Raw genomic sequence first — 8091 nt, 5'->3', positions numbered from 1 at the left:
TCACGTCGAGTAAATGGATACGAAACATGTCAGGCCCTAAAATTGTGTGCACCTGTGCAATGGGGAAAACTATGGTATTCAAAATTATCCATAGGCAGTGCTATAAAAGCTTTTACTGCTCATCAGTTTCGAGTTAACAGTGAATTATGGCCCTATTATTATTGCTCCTACTCTGACGTTTGCAGTGATACCTACCATGTGTTGCTGTTTACATGTGCATGCATGCTATCACATGTAGACGGTGGGGGGAAAATGGGCAGCAGGATTGTTTATCCTTTTTTCATTTTATTTGTTTTATTATTCTTTACTTTTTTAACACTTTTTTCACTTAACTTTATTGCTTTTACAAGGCTGCTAACTATGTGATAGCATTAATAGGTGACAGATAGCCTTCCACTGCAGACGATCAACTACAGGATTGTGCTTGATCACCTGTTTAACCAGCATTTCAGTGGGGCTTGTGACAGCTCCGCAGTAGGATGCACTGAGAGCACAGCTCTTCCTGCTTCAGTGATTATAGAGCAGATCAAAGAACAGACATTCCCTGATCTGCTCTCGCTTGCCATCCTAACACCTTTTGCCAAGGTTCCGGGCCCAGGGATGGGTAGGGCTCCATCTTCACAAGTGATTGAGTGGCTCCACAGCTACCCAGATCTCTCGTACTTTAAAGCCCTCTGCCTGCTGTAAAACAATAACAAGCAGCTGCAGCTGTGATTTTGGTATAACTACTTCAAGACCTATGACCTATGGACCTGAAATGGTTGACATCTTAAGAGTTATGCTTGGACATTTTAATTCATTGCATTCTGTAGCTGGCAGTGTTCCTATTGTGCTCTCCTTGTAAAATAATTGAAAACAAGCAAACCTGCAGCCAACAGGGACAACTAAAAAAACAAACCCTGACAGATATGCTAACCCCACGCCACTTTACTAATAAAAATACTTTTAAGGCCACTGTTGTCTGTGCCCCCTTGAGAAAATCTGCTCACTTTACAGTCCCAGTGCTACAGCAGAGAGTGAGGGGAAATGTCCTTAGGTATGATGTGAGGCAGGATGCTCCTCCATCTCGCAGAGACCTATTTATTTATCCAAATCTTATTTTTTAGCACTCAATGTCGCTCATGTGTCAAGTTGATAACATCTGCATCTCTTCGTTGTTTCATGTAGAAAAGGCATGTTTCTTATTGTGCAAATTGTCTGAAGAAGCTTGCACTACAATATTTTTAGTTAGCCAAGAAATGCTATTACCCTAAATCCAAATTTCTTCTTATGTTTAACATGGTACGCGCTGCAATAATTAAGTATAAAATGAAGGCTCAATGTGGCGTTAACCCCCTGATTTCCTGCAGTGAACAGAAAGTGGTATCTGCTATCTATTGTAAATAGCTGCTCTAAAGTAGAGTAAACATGGGTAGATTTTTGCACGAACGTTCGTACGAAAAATCCCATCGGAACTTTCAATACTGGCATCAGAGGCTTGCCGATTGTTGTTCGAAATTTCATTTAATTTTCATTTTAGTTTAACATTTTATTTTGGGATGAATGGAGTTTCCGAACAAAAACCACATTTACTGTTAGAAATTTGTTCGATTGAGAAAAATTTTACAACATTCTCCTTCAAAACCTTTGAAGAACATTGTCATTTTTGTCTGTTGATTGCACAATACTAATTGATAGATATTCAAACGAATGTTCAGAAAACTGTGTAGACCCTACTTAAAGTTGACCTTTACTCGCTCTTGCTAAAAATCACATCAGCATGCAAATCTGCATGCTGATATGAAATCATCTTACATTCATTAGTTAAATAAACTTGTTTTTCATTTAATTACACATAGAGTTCATCTACTTCCTGGTCCAGTTCTGGCACAAATCGGTCACAAGTGATAGTGCTTGCAGCATTTTTTCTGACCGGACCAGATCGCAGGCATTGATGTGGCACGTGGTCCTGTGCAGCCTGAGGGCGTGGCTGCAGTGCCATTCACTTCAATGCACCACAACTCCCCCTCCCGCCCCACAACAAACAAAACGATCTAGTGCGTTCCGGCCACAATCGGGCCAGAACGCACTGAGGATGGTGTGGACTAGGCCTTAATAAAAATATATCTTATGTATCTTGTGCATCACTCAGCTGTAGATCCTCAAATCATCTCTGCATTTGTGCTGGCACTGTCCTTCCTTCTGGAGGGTGGCTACTTTTGTTCCCCTTGGTCCTTGTGATAGACTATAATTTCAATACAAATGAGCAATTTAGGAAATCAGATTGTAGTCCATCACGGGAGTGATCTCGGAGTAGTGGCTATTTTATAACACTCACCTAGACCATTGGGAACAAATGCAGCCATCCTCCAGAAGGAAGGACAGTGTCAGCACCAATTCAGAGATGAGTTGAGGACCTACAGCCGAGTGATACACAAATAAGATACATTTTTGTTAATAGTTAAGGTGCTTGAATGCATTTTTTAAGATTTAACTCCTGAATTTACTGTCACTTTAATATTCCAATACTAGTAGGTTTGAAAACTCGCAGTCAAATGTCATGGGTGAATGTGCCAGAGGAATGTAAAATACTTTGCTGCCCTCTGCTGGGACTAGCCATATCCATTTTTTCTTGCTACATTTTATTACAGGAGATATTTGACCATCTTTCTGCAGCATCAGTGATAGTGTGATCAAATTATTTTTCTCATTGTCAGTTTACGGGGCTATGGCAGAATTAGGAGAAGAATATGAGAAAGCAGAGAGCACATTAACAGCAGTTGCAAACATCTGGCTCCTCTGGGCATGAGCGGAGTAAGATTTTGTCAGCCACTCAACTACCTCCTGCTTATGGTGTGGGCTATATGAGACAGAAAAGGTAGGGATGGCCTGCCTCAAGATGGTGCAGCCTGACCACCACTTTGTTCTGCAGAACCTGCTTGCCCCTGCTACATTCACATGCAGACCCTCTACCTCTCACTTAAGGCCTGTCTGAAATTTTAAGTAAAGGAAAGTACCTAAATTTAATGTCAGCTATGGCAATTGGAAGAATAAATATGTGGTTCTTTGGCTCACACTACTTTGCTGCACAAGCATGCAGTGACTGCAACAAGTGTGCACTGCGCACTCCGGAAAAAAAAAAAAAGGCCCCTGCAAAAGTAAATAAAATAATAGATGAATAGATGTGAAGTAAAAAAAAAAAGCAAAAAATTACTGTAAAAGATGGGGGTCTGCACAAATGTATACAGACTCGTGGAGATTATAGCAATGGGGGAGTCTTCTTACAGAGGCCTGCTGCTGATGATGATGTATGACATACACTGTGGCACCTATATGGTATTTTTTAGTATTTATTTTTTGCCTTGTTAAATGTCCCCCATGGGACAAAATATTTGTCGTTCTCAGTTTCTGTTCTCATTCTGTTTGTATAGATGCTGCACAGTGCTTTTTCTCTTATTTTGTATACTGGGTGTCATTCTTAGTATCTGTTATGTCAGACACTGCACATTATTAGTTATTACTCATCCTGGAAATAATTCTGTAATTAAAATTATTCAGTAATTTCTAGCAATTAGGAGTGGGATAGAACTTATGGAAAGTTAAAGTGACACTAAACTCAGATGTTAAATGCATTTAAGTACCCTAACTATTAACAAAAATGTATCTTATTTGTGTATCACTCGGCTGTAGATCCTCAAATCATCTCTGAATTGATGCTGACACTGTCCTTCCTTCTGGAGGATGGCTAATTTTGTTCCCCATGGTCCCTGTGTGTGTTGTAAAGTCACCACCACTCCAAGCTGGCTCCCATCATAGACTACAATCTCAATACAAATTAGCAAATTAAACATGAAGTTGTAGCCCATCATGTGAGTGAGCTTGGAGCGGAGCTACTTTACAACACACACAGGGACCATGGGGAATAAAAGTGGCCACCCTCCAGAAGGAAAGACAGTGTCAGCATAAATTCAGGGGTGATTTGAGGACCTACAGCCGAGTGATACATTTTTGCTAATAGTTAAGGTACTTAAATGAATTTTAAGGTTTAACTTGTGAGTTTAGAGTCACTGTAATATACAAATACTAGGGATGCACCGATACAGTTTTTTTGGTATTGAGTACGAGTACCAATATTTTGCTTTCGGTACTCGCCGATACCGAGTACTGATACAGATGCTTCCGCTGGCATGGAGCCGGCTTCCTGGGCATTCAAGAAGTCGGGCGGCATGTAATGACATGCTGTCCGGCTTCCTGAGTGCCCGGGAAGCCGGCTCTATGCTGTGTGGCCGGCTAGCTTGTGATTGGCCGGGAAACCAGCTTCCCAGCCAATCGGCATCGAGCCAGCTTCCCACCCAATCAGGAAGTCGGGAGGCGGGTCATGACCCTCCGCCCGACTTCCTGATTGGCGCGGGAAGCCAGCTCCATGCTGATTGCCTGGAAAGCTGGTTTCCCAGCTAATCAGCAAGGAGCCGGCTGTTTGGTCGGCTCAATGCATATTGGCTAGGAAGCCAGCTTCACAGCCAATCAGCATGGTGCTGGCTTCGCGGCCAATCAGGAAGCCGGGAGGCAGGTCATTACTCGCCACCCGGCTTCCTGATTGCTCAGGAAGCCGGCTCCATGTTCCCCTGTGGCACTGCCGGTCAGAGGAAATTTTCCTCTGACCGGAAGTTCAGGTATCGGGGAAGGTATCTGAGTATTTGGGTGAGTACAAGTGCTAGTATCAGTGTATCCTTAATAAATACATTTTTAATAAGTATGTTTAGTATATAAGTAAGTTTTTATTTTTTGACCGCAGATACCCTTTAACCTGTTGCCGTCCGCCCGTTGCAAAAAAACGGACGGACGGCGGACTCGCATCAGCGGGTTGCCGTCTCCAGACGGCATTTTTTTTCTGCTCGCGCGCGCCCCCTGGCATGCGCGCACAGGCAGAAAAAGCCCGTTCAATGCAAAGAGCCGTTACCAGCTGTTTCACATACACACGATCGGCGGCTCTATAGCCTAGGCTGTATATCCCCCCCTCGAGATCCACCGCCGTCTCCCCTCCTGACCCCTCACCTTCAATACCGTGATCCGCTGCTCCATCTGTGGCCCGGGACCGGCTCGGGAGGGCGTCAGGAGGAAGATGGGAGGGAGGTCAGCATCTTCCTCCTTGCTAACCTCCCTCCGTGCTGTGAATGCAGAAGTGATGTGTATTACATCACTTCCGCATTCACCTGTCAGTCATCTGGCTGCTATAGTCAGAGAGAAGAAGCTGATGAAGCAGATCTGTGCTTCATCAGCTTCTTTTGGGGTCCCCAGGTGACATTAGGGGTCTTAGAGATCCCTAATGTCTCCATAAAGAGGACCTGTCAGTTTGCCTTTGCTATTATATAGGGGGATTGTTATCCCCCTATGTAATAGCAATGACATTAAGTGTAAAAAAACATAAAAAGAGTAAAATAAATAAATAAAAGCCACATAAAAAGCCACATTTACGCACATATAAACGTAAATACGCATTTGTGGCGTCAGCATGCGAAAATGACAATTGCGCTACACATGTTACATATCGTCGCGAACGTCGGAGTGAGAGCAATAATGTTAGGGCCATCAATCACTGATAACACTAAACTGATGAGCTGCAAAAGCTTTTAAAGCGTCGCCTATGGCCAATTTTGGGTATTTGGGTAGTTTTTTTAGGTTTCGCGCGCACACAATTTTAAGGCTTGACATGTTTGGTGTATTTTTACCCGACGTGACCCCGTCTTTTATATTTTACCAAACAATTGGGTAATAATAAATGTTTTATCATTTAATATAGGGGAAACAGTTTTTTGTTTTTTTTAATTCGGTACTTTTCCCTTTAATATAGTACAAAATAAAACCCCCAGTGGTGATCAAATACCACCAAAAGAAAGCTCTGTCTATCCCCCAAAAAATGGTATAAAATGTATTTCAGTGCAGCGTTGCATGACGGAATAAACGTCAATCAAAGTACTGCAGTGCTCAATACTGAAAAATGGCCTGGATGGGAAGGGGGTTTAAAGGAGAACTATGGGGTCAGTGTTTTTCCCCATAGTTCTCCTTAGGGTAACGGGAGGACACAAACTAGCGTCCTCCCGTTACCCTAAGCTCAGTATACCGCGAGCTACAGCTCGCGGTATACTGAGACGCCGCAGCGGATCCCGGCGTAGATGACGGGATCCGCCCAGCTGCGTGAGTGACAGCTGGCTCTGCCTATCTAGAGGCAGAGCCAGCTGTACCCGCCCCCTCCCCCATCCGTTCCGCCAGTCAGCGCTGGCAGATCGGAGCGGGGAGAGGGGAATCCAGCCCTCCCCCTGTCATGGCTGAGAGCCGTGACAGGATCGAGAGGTGAGCGAACCTGGTATGTGTTCGCTCACCTCCCGATCTACTGAGCCGACCTGTGACAGTCTCATTGTCACAGGTCGGCTAGAACTATGAGGTGAGTGGAAATCACTCATCTCATAGTTCTCTTTTAACACTGTGGAATTGGAGTGGTTAAGCATACTAACACTTTTGAACACAAGATGGCACTCTCAGCTCAAAGTTGTAGTGTTGTTTGCCTGTGAGACCAGTAAAACTTTACACGGCCACAATTTGGTGTTTAACCTGCAATGCTATGATGATGGTATATTAATAAAAAGCCAATAATCACTGTGCATTACTGAGAAAAGCAACTAAACCTTCAATGCAATGCTACATCCAGCACCTTTTAAAACCTCCAAACAACTGCTGCGATGCGCTTATACCGCATATGCAGTATACCAATTTAAATAAATAAATTCAATAACAAATTATATATGTTTGTTATTAGTGCTTTACAGTCCTAGGAGAAAATAATTAGTAGACCAAAAAAAAAACGTGCAACATGCCTTGAAACTAGAGTAAAGGTGTTGGTGTTAGTCATAAAAATCAATCAGCTCTTTGCATCTGCTGTCATTTAGTTATTTTATGCAAGACGACCAGTCAAATTAACATTGTAAGCTGATCGAATACCCTGAACTACTCTGTATAGGTATTAATTGGCTGTTCCTGAATTTAGCTTTGGCTTTTCCTGGATATGCTGGGATTTTCTTAGTTAATTCAAGGTTAAAACAAATTCTGAACTTGTTGGACATTATTTTCAGCGTACAAATTAACAGATATAGTTTCATACTTACAGGCCGATTCGGTAATAGCAAGTCTACTGTAGTTTCTTCCAATCGATTAGAACTCCCTGTGAGTGATAGGAGAACGTTTAGGAAATAGAAGCCCTTTTCCTTGGGTGGGTGATGTCTCAAAATGCTTGGCTTCAGCTAGGGAAGCTCCCATTCATGATCATCTATCACCTGCAGCTTAAGATCCTTTGCAAATTTTAAAGGGGACTCTAATGAGTTCCTGGAACCTGAAATACCTTACATTGTAGCCTAAAGAAAGACATACGTTTGATGTGCCACTGTGGCCCTAGGGTGTATGTCCAGGTATTACCCACATTTACCCCAATCCCCTAACCTCCCCTCTAGAGCAGGTCCCAGCATTTGTTTTACCTTGTAGCAAGAAACAGCCTTTATTGCCCCCCGTGATATAATCACCAAGCTGCTGGGACTTCAGTTCCTACTAACATGTTCGCCCAAACAACATCTCCTAGGAGCCCTTTTCCCCACACAATGTGTGGGCAGGCTCTTGGGAGTTAATGCAGCAGCTTTTATTAAAGTATGCATAAGCAACCCTTAATGATACAGTACTGCATTATCTTTACATGTTCTGTTTTATTTGCTTCAAAAACCTAATGGGGCCCCTTTCCACCCCCCAGGCCCCATAGCAGCCTCCTGGGCTGCTATGGTTTTAGTTACGCCACTGATCATTTGCTTCTTCATTTCCTTACTACATGTTTCATTACTAAACAATTGCACACTAGAAGAATAAGCTACACTAATTGTGATCTAATCCATCTTTTGATCATATGGGAAATAAGGAGTGAAAAATTCTGTGTCCCTAAGTTTTTTTTAAAGGGCATCTATGCTCAAAAACTAAAAATAAATATGTATTCAATTAATTAATTCCCGTAAGTTCTATCCCACTCCTAATAACCAAATAAATCTAGAAGTTTGTACACTTACTTATTGAAGATGC

This window comes from Nanorana parkeri, unplaced genomic scaffold, assembly GCF_000935625.1.
Source record: "Nanorana parkeri isolate BGI_ZX_2015 unplaced genomic scaffold, ASM93562v1 scaffold145, whole genome shotgun sequence".
NCBI lineage: Eukaryota > Metazoa > Chordata > Amphibia > Anura > Dicroglossidae > Nanorana > Nanorana parkeri.
This window is presented reverse-complemented; position numbering follows the sequence as displayed.